The following is a 17,291-nucleotide window of genomic DNA, read 5'->3' as shown; positions in this document are numbered from 1 at the left end:
TGAGCAAGAGAGGAAGGGATAATGGATCATTCCCAGGTTTCTGATTTGAGCATCTGGGTAGTTGATGGTGACGCTCACTGTCTTAGAAAACCCAAGATAAAAGCACGTTCAACTTTTAAAATTTTCTGTGCTGGGGTGAACCCAGGGTCTTGCACTTGCTAGAAGAGTATTCTACCACTGAGCTATACCCGCAGCCCAAGATATTTCATTTTGGGATGTTAGATTTTGAGGAATTGAAATCTTCTTGAAAATGTATGCTTCTTAATTTTGTTAAGCTGTTTTCTGATACCTGTAGGATGTTAAGTCTCTAATGCTATGGCTCTTGCACTATGATATGCATAAAAATCACCAGGCGTGGATGGCTTAGGGATGTTAAAAATGCAGGTTCTTGGTGCAGTGGCGCTTGCCTGTAATCCCAGTTACTCAGGAGGCGGAGGCAGGAGGATGACAAGTTCTAGGCCAGCCAGAGCAATTTAGCGAGACCTTGTTTTAAAATAAAAAATAAAAAGGACTGGGGATGTAGCTCAGTGGTAGAGCTACATTCGATTTCCAACGTGGGGGCGGGGGAAGGGGAAAAATGCTGGTTGGTATGCTGGTTGGTAGCCAAGATTCTAACGATACCAATTGGGATCTACGTTTAAACCACGAGTCTGAGTGATTCTTATGGAGGTGGTCTCCTGCTTACTTTTAAAACAAACAACAAAACTACCCCTCATGTCTCCAAAATCAGGTTGTGCTCCCACTGTCCATTCATTTGTCAGGCACTTACTTTGGGGGGGGGGTCCCAATTGTTTCATATAAAACTACATGAGAGCAAGAGCAACGATGTTATTTATTTTTAGTATTTTGCGTTGCTAACAGGTGTATCTTAAGCGCACCCAGAACAACATTCGGCACATAAAGGGCTCCCTAGAAATGTTTGCTGAACGAATGAGTGAATAAATTTTATTATCTTGCTTTGTATAAAAACTTTTGCTTTTAAATATCTGAGTAGGGCTTGAAAAGTCACTGCGAAGAGAGGGTGAGGGTGCAAATGGCCCGACAAAGCTGAGAAAAGTGCGAGAGTGAGTGCCTTTCCGATCGTCCTGACACACTCCGGAGGTCCTAATTCCTCAGGCTGGGGGCGAGAGATGACACTCTTTTCAGATCAGCAACCATTTTATGCTTCATGCACCCCTTCTCTGCGGCTACCACGTTTTGTTCACCCAGTCGCTTTCATGGTTCCGGCCCCAGACAAACGTATGCAGTGACAGGAGACTTCAAGGAGTAGGCGGGGGGACGCCAGAAACCTAGCCGAAAGCCCCCTCCCCAACCCGCCGCGGAGGAGCAGCGCCGACCTCCCCATCATGGCGGCCGCGGGCGGGGAAGCCGAGCCGTGCGTCGCGTGCGTGCCTCCTCCCTCCCCTCCCCCTCCTCGGCGGCGGCCGCGGCGGCAGAGGCGGCAGCGCTCGCCATTGCCGCTGGTGGCAGGAGGCTGCGAGGAGCCGGCGCGGTCGCAGTCTCCACGGCGCAGGCCCACGGTAGCGCAGCCGCTCTGAGGTGAGTGCCCTACCGCGCAATCTCCAGCTATTTCAGCCCCGGCGCAGCCGCAACACGCCGCCCGCCCGCCGGCCGGCCGGCCCGCCCCGCAGCCGGCACCCTGCCGCCCCCGGCTCCGGGCCTGGGCCCCCGCTGGATTCGGCCCGCCTGGGGCTGGGGGCCCCGGCCCGGCCCAGTCAAACCGCCACCCCGAGGATGCGCAGGCCGCACTAGGCCCCAGGCGTCCTGGCGGGCTCGGGAGGGAGGCGCTGCCCTCCTGATAGCTCCAGGGTTCCGGCCTGCCCTGCCGCCCGAGGCTCTCGGGGCCGCGGCCTCCTCCCCGTGGTGGAACCCAGAGCCCGGCCTTCCCGCGGGCTCGGGAGCGGGCGGCCCGGGAGAGCGCGCCGGGCCCGGGAGCGGGAGGTGGGCGGGCTGCGCGGGACCGGAGCCGCGGCTCGGCGTTCGCCCCCTGGGCCCTTCCCTGGTCTCGTTCGCTGGCGGCACGGCCCGGCGGGACCGGGCGGGGCGCGGGAGCTGCTGTCTCCTGCGGGAGAAGAGGCTGGCAGAGCTGACGACCTCCGAAGCTTCCCTCCCGCCGGGGTGGCGTGGGCTTGTTACCCAGGTGGACTGGGGGACGCTGGAATATGGCGCGTTGCCCACCTTCTTGCAAGTTGTTAGGAGGCGGCCCAGGCGGCAGTTCGAGGAGGAGGGCGCAAAGTCCTTTTGTACGCAGAAATAAGGAGCGACATTGTGTTTTTTTCCCCAGCGGAGATGTGACCGTGGCGGGGTCTCGGTTCTTCCTGTGCCTGGGGTGGTGGTCTCTTGGGTAAGGGAGGGGGGAGTGGCGCGCCCCTCCTAAGGAACCGAATCTTTGCCACTGGAAGACGGGGCTCGGAGATGGTCTTGTGCGTGGTATTATTACCGTATTCCCAGCCTTTTGGGGGAATTCGAGGGTTTGCCATTGCATGTTATGTATTTCACTGTACCGTGATGTCCACCACTTTTCTCACCTGTTGTGTTGTTGCTTCTGGTCCCAAAGTTTCTACTGTGCATCTAACTGTGCCCACCAAAACTTGAAGTTATTTTAAAATCTTAATGTTTTTAGGGCTTCACATGATATCTGCCAACCAGTTGGAGGAGCTGTTGCCTGTTCACCTTCCCTTCTTCCAATCATTAAGTTAGAATACTATATATTAATTGTTTGCTCTAGAGCTGGTGTCAGTTGTGCTGAATTCTTTTTGTGGTCATAGCAAAATTCACATATTAAAAAAGCGTGTAAAGGATATCATTGCATTGGGAGAAAGGTAGGGTGAGTGAGCCTGTCAACCTGGACGGTGTTAAATAGTATGGGTACAGCTTTGGTAACAGGGCATCTTCTGTGCTCACAGTGGTCCTTTTCCCGTTCTATCTCAGCCTTGTCTCTTAAAAAATTCCTATCATTATTATTATTAGGCCTTGAACAATAGGTTATTGGATTCTTCTTCACTCAGGGAAAGCTTTGGAGATGTGTGTGTGTTTTGGTTTCTTAATTCAGTAGTATCCTGTCTCCCTAGAATTGTTGGAAAGTTCCTGACAAGTTATCCTATAAATTAGTGAAAATTTGACTAGTTTTATCTGTGCATCTGAATGTAATTTCCTTGTGAGTGCAAAAGGCAACATACAATTACCATATGTAATGTAGTTTATTTAACTCTTGGCTCCTAAATTGTGTGCAGAATTTTTTGTGTCTGGGGACTCCTCCTGCCCCATTTTTCTTTGGTGCTGGGGATCATGCTCAGAGCCTTGGGGCATGCTAATGCTATACCACTGAGCTACACTCCCCAGCCCTTTTTTTCTTCTGATAGTACACTTTCTTTCAACAGGGTCTTTGATGAAAACAAAACAAAAATCTGATTAGAATAACTGTTTATTTAATCCTTTGGCTCACCTTATTTGCAATATCATAGTCTCAACACTCAACATAAAGAAGGGAAAATGACCTTTTGCTTAATAGTGAGTAGTCCATATTCTCATTTAGAGGGAAAAAGAAAAAAAATCTCACGCAAAAAATTTATTGCTGTGTTTTAAGGAAATTTAGCTTCTGGAGTTAGTTACAGTCACCTAAGGGACTATAGGAGTTATGAATGTCCTTGTCCAGATACAGAGGGAATAAAAGCAAAAAGGATTTCAGTTTTTCCTCCCAATTCATGTGTAGTCCAGTGGAATCCAAAACTGGAGTTGTTTTTTTTTGTTTGTTTGTTTGTTTTATTAAAGCATAGTTATGCAACCATTGCTGTTTTAGTTAGGGTGTTGAAGGCCAACTTCCTACAATTAAAATATGAGTTTACATTGCCTGTATACCAGATTTAACCAGACCTCTGGGTTGTTTTCAAGAAGCATTTTAAGTGAACTACCCAAAAATGGGTGACTGAGAAATTAAGCTTTTTGTCTAGGATTAATTTTTTACAACTTTTCTTATATGTAGTAAGGCATTCAGTAAATGTTTGTGGGGAACAATAATGATGAATGACAATTATTGAAATTAAGCTTTTTTTCATAAGTATTTGAAAAGGCATGATGAATTTTTGGTTTGGTGGGAGGACTATGAACCTCAGCCTTCAGAAGCACACACTTCAGGAAGTTAATGTGTATGTCAACTTCTGTCAGATGTCTTTAGACAAGCCCTGTGCTTGATGCTGAAGCAGGCTTATTCATCTACTCCAGGTTGAAGGGTGAGGGGAAACTGTGGGTTGTTGAGTTTCACAAATACCTACTCTAACCTCAAGAGTTTATATGCATCCTTTCTGGGTCTGTAATCAAGACCAGTCCAGGAAATGGGATATTTGAGAATTGAGATGTGTATGTGTGACTATATATGATGCTTATTAACATATAGAAATAGTATTTGGAAAATCCATTTTACAAAATATCATTCTTTGGTTTCGTAAAAAACATTTCAGAAACTGTTCAATGCTAAGGACATTTTCTTTCAGCTCTTTCATGTTTTCCTTGAGAGCTAAGGCTAGTGTTTTCAGTCTAAGCTTACCCATGAATGTTGAGTAAAATAGCCATGAAAAAGAAACCCACTTGTTAAATTTCTTTTAGAAACATTTTATTTAGTCCAAGTCCAGTGTTTTTTGAGTCTCTGGATACATATTAATTTTTGTGTTATGTATCATATAGTTACTTCTTTATTAACTAGGGGGGTGCATTATCCACTTTGTTGGGTGTTCAGTTTAGTGCTTTTATCCATCAGTATTTTAAGGTGAACAGGCTAGAAGAGAAATAATAAAGGTAAAATCTATTTTGGTGTTTGCAAATTACAACCACATTGAGTTATTGGAAACTTTTAATCTCAGAGTAACAAAAATGCTTTGTTTGAGATTATTTTTAAAAAATTTTTTTAGTTGTTGTAGACGTTTATTTTATTTATGTATTTATATGTGGTGCTAAGAATCGAACCCAGTACCTCATACATGCCAGGCAAATGCGCTATTGCTGAGCCACAACCCAGCCCTGTTTGAGATTATTTTATATAGCATGGACAAAACTTGAATAGAGTTTTAGACTGCTCAAGGAAAATAATGGGATTATATATATCTTGGAATATATATATTTTTCTAAAGTGCAGCTCAGAGTTAGGCTAATGTATTTTGAACTTCATGCAATGCAGTTTAGTTGCTGAGATATTAAAAAGGTTTCATCCTGTGTTCTTTTTTTTAAGCAGGTTACAGGTTTATTTTTTAGTTTTTGGCGGACACAACATCTTTGTTTGTATGTGGTGCTGAGGATCGAACCCGGGTCTCACGCATGCCAGGCGAGCGCACTACTGCTTGGCCACATCCCCAGCCCTCGTCCTGTGTTCTTTATGCCTAAAATGTTCTAAATATGTGCATTTATATGATATCAAATTAAACCTATGAACTGAAGAAATGCCAGAAATGCAGCTGTTTAAGATGATTGAATATATTAAGGAACAAAATTAGTTGCAGTTGTAGCAGGCCTACTACATTTGTGATCCTTTGAGGCAAATCTGTATTCTGTCACTGATATCAGTCACTTACTTAAAAGAGATAATTTGACCATGAGGGATCTTCTGAATCCCAGATTGAGACATCTGCTTTGGCCAGCCACAAATGGTTTAAAATTCCACCTGCACCAAACCATCAGGCAATTTCTTTAAGAAGCCATGTCTTATAAAGAAGGTATGTGTGTATTGAGGAAGGGTTGGTGGGGAGAAGAGGGAAAGGGAAAGTGACATCTGATTAAAAAAAAAAAAAAAAATTGTAGTTGTAGATGGACAGAATGCCTTTATTTTACTTGTTTATTTTTATGTGGTGCTAAGGCTCAAACCCAATGCCTTGTACATGCTAGGCAAGGGCTCTGCCACTGAGCTACAGCCTCAGCCTAGGGTGAAGATATTTTTAAACCTACTTTAATCATTTTGGTGATTTAGAGTATCTCTTGTTTGGGGTAATTGCATTTTTTATTATATAAGCATTGTATTTAATTGGGGTATGCTGGTTTCTGTGGTTAGAAATGTGAAAAGTTTGCTAATTTAAGTGGACATTATCTTAAGATTTCTTAAAGTGGTGCTTGTTGGATAAACTATATGGGCCTTTTTAAGGCATCTTTGACTTCAAATGCTTGTATGTTAAGACCTTTTTTTTTTTTTTTGAGAGCTTGTATTTTACTGTTGCTAGTTGTAAAGTCTTTGCTCTTTAGAACTTAGTCTGTTTTGTTGCTGCTCCTGAATGCTAATGTGGTTAGGCTGGCAGCTAAACCTACAAATAACAAGAGGAAATTAGGAAATGTCCCCATGAAACATTGCTTAAAGCTATTAAAGCAGTGGACTAGAAATGGGGAGCTAGGGATCAGGAGACCTAATTTTTGTTTTGTGTTCAGAAGAGAGTGAGGCATACCCTCCATTGAGAAATAACCTCCTTAAGTGTGTCCTTTTTTTAGAGTTTTGCCATTCATTTACCAAGCATTGATTAAAGACATTGAACATTCTTGGCATGTGCTAGGTGCTAGAGTCACAAGTGAACTGAGGGCCTTGTCTAGGAAAGGATAAAGATTGGGCCCTTCTAACTGTAGTATAATTTGTTGAAAACCAAAATAGAGTAAAGAAAGAGTGGTGTGGGATTGGAAAGAGAGGGAGGGATTCCTTTTGGGAAGGGGTCAGTGACAGGGAAAATAGGTGAGGTTAGGGATCACTTTTTTCATGTAGGAGAGGTTTGAGGCCTCTGAAGGAAAAATAGCCTTTTTACTGATAGAGAAGAGGGGGCTACAAGAAGGCCGTCAATAGTATAATTTGAGAAATGGCAAGTAAAGTTTACTGTAGTTGTGAGTACTAGAAAATGGAACCAATAAAGTTGTGGCTTCATAAGAAGAGTTTGTAATCGCATGCTCACAAGCATGGATTTTATTCTGTAGGTATTTTGGGGACTATATGAAATTTGAGTAGGAAATCTCTGGTTTTGAATTTTTTAAAGTAATAACTATTTTTTTTTTTGTTAATGCTGGGGATTGAATCCAGGACCTTGGTCATGCTAGGCAAATGCTCTTACATTGAGATACACCCCCAATTCTTACTCTGGTTTTAAAAAAAGATGATGTGAAGATTGGATTGGATACCTTTGAGACTACTAAATTGTGATTTAAGAGGAGATAAATTCTGGAGATTATTTTTAAAATTGTCAGGTTTTGGTGGTATTTGAGTACAAGATTATAATCTGGTTAAAGGATGAAAATGTATTTAAGTTAGAGAATGTGTAAGAAGAACAGAATTTGAGGAGGAAGATAATAGGGCATTATTCCAGATGTGTTCAGTTTGTGGAGGGAATGAACTGACTGAAGCCAATGTAGGGATTAATTAAGAGATTTGCATTCATCAGCATAATGTCATATGGAAACTGTAAAAATAGTATAATATTAGAAGTGAGGAAAAAACTAAGGGCAGCCTTGGGAACATCAACATCTGAGGGTCAACTAGAAGAGGATCCTAGAGGGAAGTTGATGAAATTGTGAATAATTAATAGAATGATGTAGGGTTGAAGAAGCTGAGGAGAGGGATTAAGAGAATCTTAAGAGGGAAGTTTGCCATGTGAAATACTACAGAGAACTTACTGGGATAAAAATTGGATTTGGCATTTAAGAGGTAAAAGAAATTTTCAAAATATCCCTGTATGTATGTATGTTGCATGTATTGTTTTGCCAGGCATCATGATAATTTAGACAATATATTTCTAGAGCATTACTAAATATGGGTAGAGGGCCTTTGAAACCCAATTTAATAGAAGACCCATGCTTAGAAATAGGTTTTGTTTTTCCCTTTCTCTTATGGGAATGGCAGCTTGAAAGTTTCAGGAGGTGACCCCCAGTGGGGACTGCCTAAAAATCTTTTCTCCCCATTGTTGGGCTTTTGTTGTTTAATTTTTTATTAACACCATCTTGAAAGCCTGTTTCTAATTCTGAGAATTAGAATCCATTTGAGTTGCTAGTCTCTTAAAATACAAATTGGAGGATTTTGAGGTTTTATGATATTAGTATATTAAATATAGGGATTTCATACCTAAGATTTATGGTTCTGGGGTTCAAGAAAATATATTTTGACTGCATGATCCTGAATCTCTTGAAACTGCATGAAAAATTTGTACGAGTACCTGTGCAATAATGTGGGGACAAGGGTTCCTTCTCACTTTTACAAGATTCTCAAGGAGCTGGGCCTCGTGGTGCACACTTGTAATACCAGTGGTTTAGGAGACTGAGGCAGGAGAATCACAAATTCAAAGCATGCCTCAGGAATTTAGCAAGGGCCTAAGCAATTTAGGGAGACCCTTTCTCAAAAATAAAACATAAAAAGGGTTAGGGATATGGCTCAGTGATTGAATGCTCTGGGTAATCCCTGACTACCCCTCCCACTACCACCAAAAAAATAAAAAAAGATTCTCAAGGAGCTTTTGACACAAAAGTTAAGGGTCTTTTCACTAACATTAATGATTAAATAAAGTGTTGATTGTGTTAGTTGGCTGAAACCAGTTATCTTTACTACTGGAAATAAACCAAGGGAAAGAAATTTTGAGTGTCTAGGTGAGGAACTTTTGGAAGATATGAGGCACCTCTTTTTTTGGGGGGCAAGTACCGAGAATAGGGGCACTCAATCACTGAGCCACATCTCCAGCCCTATTTTGTATTTTATTTAGAATCAGGGTGTCACTGATTTGCTTAGTGCTTTTGCTGAGGCTGGCTTTGAGCTGGTGATGCTGCTGCCTCAGTCTCCCAAGCCTCTGGGATTACATGTCACCGTGCCTGGCTGATTCACCTCAGAGATGGGAGTAAGGACCACCAGGAGGAAGATAAGGGGAATGCTAAAATAAAGCTTAATAACCAGTTTCAGAATTTTGCCAAGTATTTTATTAGAGTCCTTGTTTTTTTGTGTTTGTTTTTAATACATCAGAACTCATACTAATAGATGACTCTTTATGCACTATTGATACAGTAGGCTTTGAGGGTGATTTAATGGTAACACATTGTAGTGTTCACATACAAGAATGATATGAATAAATGGGTAATCTTAAACTGAAAACTTGTGTTATTTAATTTGTAAGTAGCTTGTTTGTGAATTACCTGTTTTGACACATAATAATTGTATACGTGTGCTATAGTGTAATATTTTTACTTATTTTATATTTTTTACTATTGTTTTAAAGGAAAAGTGTGTTTTGAAAGAAAACAGGTTACTTCATCAATTATACTTGTAGACAAAATTCATTTTTGAGTTAGGAGTTGCTTATACTTTAGAAAATTTCAAAGGTATAAAAATGTTTCAGTGATATGGGATAAGATAAAGAAAAAGGAAAAACATTTTCTTATTTTAGTTTTTCTGACCACAAAATGAAAGTACTGTTGAACTATTTTGTAAGGTCTTTCTGAAATACAACAATTATAGAATACCTTGAGATCTAAGGTGATTTAATGGAAACACATTGTAGTGTTCACATTTCTAAAGTCATGAATAAAATGTAGGTATTTAAACACATTATTTATAAAATATTCCATATTAGAACTTATTTGATTTCTACAATATTTCTTTCTGAAACTTTAAATAATTGTTCATTTTTAGTTTCTTCCTAAAGTCTTTGGATCTTTGAAATTAGATTCGGAGACAGTTTTGTCTGTAAGTCCCTAGTTGCCAGGGCAGTGATATTCAAACTTATTTTTTTCTTGAGCTACACCATTAGCATAATCTCCACATTTAAAAAAAATATATTTTTCAGTTGTCAATGGATTTTTTATTTATTTACATGCGGTGCTGAGGATCAAACCCAGGGCTTCACACATGCCAGGCAAGTGCTGTACTACTGAGTCACAACTCCAGCCAATCTCCACACTGTTAATTGCCAAACTTATAATTAAAATAATTAATATCAGTTGGCATTGTTTTGTAGGATACCCTATGAAAGTATTAATAAAAGCAAGAATGATATGAAATAATGGGTAATCTTAAACAGAAAACTTGTGTTATTTAATTTGTAAGTAGCTTGTTTGTGGATTATCTGTTTTGACACATAATAATTGTATACTTGTGCTACAGTGTAATATTTTGACTTTTATATACAATGTACAATGATAAAATCAGTAATTAGCGTATCTATTACCTCATCATTTATGTTGTAAACATTAAAAATCCTCTCTTATAGCTATTTTGAAATATGCAATTAATAAATAACTATAGTGACCCTACTATGCTATATAGAACACAAGAACTTAATCCTTTGATACTATTTATGTACTCATTAATTAACCTTTTTCTATCCCTTTCTTCCTAGTACTCTTCCTAGCCTCAGGTAACCACTATTCTATTACCAACTTCTGTGAGATCAACTTTAGCTTCCACTATGAGTGAGAACATTGGGTATTTCTGCCTGACTTATTTCATTTAACGTAATGTCCTTCAGGTTCATTCATAGTGCTACAAAGTGGATTATCTTTACATTTGCTAAATCTACAAAGAGTGTCCAAATAAAACTAGAATATTTTGTCTTTTCCTTTGGGCACTTGTGTTTGTTTTGTCTTTCATTAAACAATTATGACAATTTTTGGTAATGTATCTTTCATATAAAAGTGGCCCATAAGGGGCTGGGATTGTGGCTCAGCAGTAGATTGCTCGCTTAGTGCTTGTGGGGCCCTGGGTTTGATCCTCGGCACCACATAAAAATAAATAAAAAAGCGTATTGTGTCCAACTACAACTAAAAAATAAATATTAAAAAAATAGCCCATAAGTCATAGAACCAGCCAAGGTTTTTTAAGTAAGAACAGTGTCATAGAACTAGCATCTTGACCCAAAAGCTAGCTTCAGGTAATCTGAAGGAAAAAAAAAATAATCCTGATATATCACCAATTACATGACTTAAAATTTTTGCCTTTTTAAATTCTTGACTCTAAAGTTTCTCTTAAATAAAAATTCCTTCTAAAATCTGAGTCTCTTGTAAGACTATAGACTGTATATTTTATAGAGAGACTATAATATTTTATACTATATATTTTTGTATATTTTAATTTAGAAAGGCATGTAATATGTGCTCATTGTAAAACAGCAGAGGAGTAATCATGGTTCTACACAAAATTAGTATTTTAATTGTTGATTTATATGATTATACACTGTATGTATGCATATATAAAAATATAAAACAAAATAATACAGTGCATACTGTCTTGGACCAAAAATGTCTAAGCACACTTGATATTATCAGGCTTTTTTTATTCTGGAGATTGAACTCAGGAACACTTTACCACTGAGCTACATCCCCAATTCCTTTTTTTTTTTTTTTTTTTTTTTTTGAGAAAGGGGCCTACTAAGTTCCTGAGGGTCTTGCTGAATTGCTGAAGCTGACTTTGAACTTTGATCCCCTTGCCTCAGCTTCCCAATTCCTCGGGGTTACAGATGTGGGCCACAGCTCCTGGCCCATGATCAATTTTTGTCCTGAAACATTAAAAAAAAATTTTTTTTTTATTGATAGACCTTTATTTTATTTATTCACATGTGGTTCTGAGAATCGAACCCAGTACCTCACTCAGTACCAGGCAAGCGTACTACCTGTGAGCCCTGAAACATTCTTAATGGGGCAGTTACAAATCTATAGTTTAAAATTTCTCTCAAATACACATTTACTTGAGAAATGCTTGCTATTTATTCCATGCTCTGTGGTTTTGCTGAAGTAAGGATAACTTTGGAGTAAGGATATAAAGGCTTGCTAATGAGAGCTTACTTAGTAAAGACTGAAAGCTAAATCCTGGGTTAACCTCAATTTCATTCACATATTAACTTGCTGCTTCTCCACTCTGGCATCATACCCTAAGCAAAGATTTCTATTTGCAGGGTAATTTCAGAAGTGAACATCTTATTTCAGTATATTGTTGGTCTTTCATGTTACCCTGGGACCTTCTGAGTTGTTATCCCCATTGATAATAAATTAAGTATTATTATTAGCGGTGGTATAATATAGTTGTGTTAAAAATACCTTTTTTGGGAGGCTGGAGTTGTGGCTCAGTGGTAAGTGCTCGCCTCGCACATGTGGGACCCTGGGTTCGATCCTCAGCACCATATAAAAATAAATAAGTGAAATAAAGGTATTGTGTCCAACTATAATTGAAAAATAAATATTTAAAAAAGTACCATTTTTTGGAAGAAAATCTTTGGAAGCTCAAAAGACTTTAAATCTATAAAATATAAATATTTTTATTTCTATGAAATATGTAATTCATATTCCCCCAATGAAGTGATATAATTTATGTGTGTATGTAAAATTCTAATTTTACATATAAAGTAACTGGTCTTTCTCAAAGCTTCCTAAAGATTTTTATACAGTAGAATCCTCTTTAGAACTATTAATATAACCCAATTTTCCTGACTACTCACTTAATTCTGTATTTAATCCTTCTGATAGCTGTTTAGTTTTTGTACAAAGTGGTCACCAAATCTTGGGTAACATTTTTCATCTAAGTGCAGTCATACTTTGGCTTAACAATGGGAACACGTTCTGAGAATTGCGTTGGTAGGTGATGTTGTTGTTTAAGAATACCATAAATTGTGCTTACATAATCCTCGATGGTACAGCTTCCTTCACACCTAGGCTATATGGTAGTGAATCTCTCCTAGGCAACAAGCCTGTACAGCATTTTACTGTACAGAATCCCAGTAGTTGATTATAATAGAATGGTGAATACCTGTATATCTAGATGGAAAAGGGACTGTAAAAATACTACTTAAAAGAGGGTATGGGGTTGGGGTTGTGGCTCAGCGATAGAGCGCTTGCCTAGCACGTGCAAGGTCCTGGGTTCGATCCTCAGCACCACATAAAAATAAATAAATAAAATGTATTGACGACTGCAACTAAAAAATAAAAAAAAAGAGGGTACATCTGTATCAAACACTAGCAAATGGAGCTTTCAGGACTGGAAGTTGCTGTGGGTGAGTCAGTGAGTAGTGAGTGCATGTGAAGTCCTAGGACATCACTATAGACTATTTTATAAACACTGTATACTTAGGCAACACAAAATTTATGAATTTTTCTTCAGTAATAAATTTCTCATACCTTTCTGTAACTTTTTAATAAACTTTTTACATTTTAACTTCCTGACAATTAACTTAAAACAAACATTGTACAGCTGTACAAAAATATTTTTTCTAGGCTGGGGCTGTAGCTCAGTGGCTTGCCTAGCACCTGTGGGGCACTGGGTTCAATCCTTAGCACCACATAAAAATAAACAAATAAAATAAAGGCATTTTGTCCATCTATAACTACTTTTTTTGCCTTTTATAAGTTTCTTTTTTTGTGGGGTGGAAGAATAATGTAAGTTGAACCCAGGAGTGCTCTACCATTGAACTACACCCCTAGCCCTTTTTATTTTTTGTTTTGAGACATGGTCTCACTTAGTTTCTAAGGCTGGCCTGGAACTTGTGGTCCTCCTGTGTACCTCCCAAATTGGTGGGATTATAGGTGTGCGCTACAGCAGGTGAATCAAATTAAAATTTTTAATTTAATTTTTTACTTTTAAAACTTGTGGTGTTATTTAAAACAAAGAAAAAAAAACTTGTGTTGTTAAAAACTAAGCCACAAACACACATGTTAATCTAGACCTATAGAAGGTCAGGATCATCAATATTAACTGTCCTATCTCTACATCTTTTCCCACTGGTAGGTCTTCAGAGGCAAGAACACATGTAGAACTGCCATCTCTTAAGATAACAATGCTGCCTTCTGAAATTCCCCTTCAAAGACCTATCTGTGGCTTTTCTTGAGGAGTTGTCACTCTTTTCTGAAATATGTCCAGAGGGCTTGCTTGGTTTGTTTCTTTAATTCATCATAGATTTGCGTGTTAGCAGATACTGCACCATTAGCATTCCTTTCTATTAATAAAAACCTTTTGGTCTTGGTGTTCATGGTTTTGAACTTTAGGGAACTGGTTGAAGTCTGCAAAAGCTTTAAACCCTTGACTGTTTTTTTTATCTTTTAAAGTGTTCTGCAGTTTCCTTTTTTCTTGCCTCTTCTTCTGCAGTGTATTCCTATTCTTTATTTATGCTTGACAAGATATTAACTCAGTGTCTTGTAGATGTAGTGGGAGGTAGAGAATCTGGGAATTAAAAAGTATTGATGTTTTGTCTCAGATTTTGTTTTCAGTTTTTTTATATCTGAAAAGAGTGAGAGCAGTAGCTAATTTTCACATGAGAGTCCACCAGGAGGATGGATTGTCATCTCTGAAGTTTTATAGCCAAATGTTACTCAATATCCTTTAAATGTCTTTGTTTAATATTAATTTAGTGCTTGTGGTACAGTAGTGATTCTTTTAGATTTGCACTGTTTTGAACTTTTTAACTAGAAATAATGATGTTCTTATGAAATAATTGTTTTTCTTTAAAGATAAAAGATTGTGCAAGTGTTCTGCATCAATATGCATACTCAGATTTGGCCAACCATTGGAGGTTCAGGATTCTATGTACACTGCCTATTCTTGGATATCTGGAATACACTGCATCACAAAATGAACTTCCTTTTCAAACTTGCCCTGTTCCATTCTTGGTTACCTCAGTCAATAGTGCCATTTCATCCAGTTTCTCACAGCAGACTCCTTGTCTTTCCATATTATATAATCCTATTCATTTAACCTTCTAAATAAGCTTAGTCTGTCCTCTTCATTTTTACCACTACATTTCTATCTTAGCTGCTTGTTGTCTTTCTTGGACACTTGCAAGTGGTCACTTGCATCCAGTGTGACCCAGCCACTCGTACATTAGTGCAGCCAGAATGAATTGATTTTTCTAGATACATAGGTCTGAACATGTTATCTTGGAATTTAGGATGAAGATGAAGTTGCTTAATGTGGCTGTGCTAAACTTTTGGACCATTTTTTACCAACTATTTTCCCTAACTATTAGATTTTTTTCTGTTTCTTGACTAGAAAGCCTTTTATTTCTTCTCTATGTAGGAAATCTTATAAATTTTTTGAGTCTCTGCTCAAGCATAATTTCCAAGTTATACTTGATTTCCCTCATTTTTGAGCTTTTTCTTTATGCATTCATTTATGCAATTTTATCTTTATTGCATATTACCCACCAGATTATAAGAGTGGATAATGTGCTTGTGTTCATCTTCAGGCACCAGACTTACCAGGAGATAGTACCTGACATATAACAAGCTGTCAGAATTATTTGGATGATTGTAGAATCCTCACAAAACTAATTTGTATTATTATACCTTATTGTTAGGCTGTTGTGGTACCATCTAACATTTTATAATTTTAGGGACTCATGGTGGAAAGAGATTCTAAGCCAGCTGTGTTGCTTAAAAGTAAAGTCATCAGTCACTCCTTGAACACATCAGTCTGGCTAGTCTTTAACACATTTAGGTGGCTAGAAAGTATAATTTCTACTGAAATTTCTCCTTGGAACTTTTATCTACTGATCTTACTTTTTTTGGGGGGATGGGGCTTCCAAAAACATAATTTCCATTTTCATTGTAAAGTCTTCTGAACTCTGTTTTAGTGTAAATATCCTTATAGCCTCCTTCAGCTTTCTGGGATAGGGTGTGCTTGAAAAATGAAGTTTGGGGGCTAAATATAAATTCCTTCCTTAACAAATTACAACAAACTTATTGGTTTAAAACAAAAATATATTCTCTCACAGATCCAGAGACCCTTTGTTCAGAATCAAGGTGTTTGCAGGGCTTTGCTCCCTCAGAAAGCTCTAGGAAAAAGTCTGTCTTTTATGCTTTGTGTAGTTTTTGGTGGCTTGCCGTCACTTGTGGCTACATTAGTCAGGTGTTTGCCTCCATGGCCCCATTTTCTCCTACTCTTCTGTCTGTATTCTCCATCTGTCTTGAGTTGTATGAGGACAGTTGTTGGTTGTATCATCTTGTGACAATATAATTTTAGGATCCTTAATTTAGGGCTGGGAATATGGCTCAGTGGTAGAGTGTTTGCCTAGCATGCATGAGGCCCTGGGTTCAATCCTCAAAAAAACCCTTATTTGGTTACATCTGCAAAGACACTTTTCCCAAATAAGGAAACATTCACGAATTCCAATGATTTAGAACATGGCTGTGTCTTTTTGAGAGCTACCATTCAAGCCATTACCAGGCTATAGGCTTAAATTATGGTAATACCACCAGCTAGTTTTGCAACCTTGAACATGTTGCTTAACTTTTGAGTCTTGAATCTCCTTAAAATTTTAAGTCAAGGACAGTAATGCTTTTATCACTATGTGAAGATATAAAGAAAATTCATGTGAAGTACTTAGCATATGGTAGCTAATGCATTAAATGTTGCCTTCTACAGTTCTAACTACCCAGATCCTACTGTGCTTGGTCAGCATCCCTGGACATCATGTGTGTCCTAGAATCTCACATGAGTTGCAAGACTGATCTGATAAATGCAGGTTTTCTTATGTTATGGACACAATTTAGCCAACTATGATGTTGCCCAAATTTAAATTTAGGTTTATCTGTAGCTGCATCATAGGGCTTTATTGAACTTAGAATTGGTTAAAATCCCCAAGCCTTTTTCATTTATGATTAAATCTATATTGTGTAGTGGAATTTGTAGGTTCAAGTGCATATTGTCAAAAATTACATTGTATATCACAAGTGCTGATAATATCAAGTCATAGTACCTAGTGCATATTGGGAGCCAAAGCTCCCAATTTTTTAATGCTGAGTTTTTTAAATATATTTTTTAGTTGTAGATGGACATAATGCCTTTATTTATTTTTATTTTTTATGTGGTGCTGAGAATGGAACCTAGTGCCTCACACATGCTAGGCAAGCGCTCTACCTCTGAGCTCCAGCCCCAGCCCCAGCCCCAGCCCATGAATGCTGAATTTAATGTTGCTTGTGGTTTAAGAAATATTTAAATTTAGCTCCTTTGTGCTATTCAGAGAGTATTTTTTAAAACAAGTGCTGTGATTAATGTAAAAAGGAAAAAAAGTTACCAATGGAGTAGCAACTATATCAGTTATGTTGGGCAGTTGAATGGCATCACTAGAGTCTCCTGTGAACAGAATGCTCTTCAGGTAATCAATGGCTGATCACTTCTGGTTAATAGACAGTTTGTTCTTGATAATGTCTTCAAGTGTGAGATATGTGTCTTTACTAATGTGACAAGTGTGTATCCAGTGATTTTTTTCAAATCTATTTTCATACTAGCATTTTTTGGCATTTGAATTTGAGATAAAAGACTGGAGAAGTCAGTGATGTAGAGATGGATTTTTGAAAATATCTAGTCCTTCCCACCACTG

The 17,291-nt window shown here is 38.4% G+C and overlaps 1 protein-coding gene across 4 annotated transcripts in view; it reads left to right on the top strand.

Annotated features, from left to right (window-relative positions):
• Nucleotides 1-1,448: 1,448 nt before the first annotated feature.
• Nucleotides 1,449-17,291, top strand: part of Nrf1 (nuclear respiratory factor 1) — a 137,651-nt gene continuing 121,808 nt past the window's right edge. For 3 of the 4 annotated variants that reach the window (XM_076833304.2, XM_076833260.2, XM_076833279.2), the window contains exon 1: nt 1,449-1,539. The gene's annotated coding sequence lies outside the window, so the exon portion shown is untranslated. Of the gene's footprint in view, nt 1,540-17,028; nt 17,067-17,291 lie in introns of those variants that run through there. The other variant, XM_076833288.2, reaches the window with a different exon arrangement.

This window comes from Callospermophilus lateralis, chromosome 1 (assembly GCF_048772815.1).
Source record: "Callospermophilus lateralis isolate mCalLat2 chromosome 1, mCalLat2.hap1, whole genome shotgun sequence".
NCBI lineage: Eukaryota > Metazoa > Chordata > Mammalia > Rodentia > Sciuridae > Callospermophilus > Callospermophilus lateralis.
This window is presented reverse-complemented; position numbering and strand designations above follow the sequence as displayed.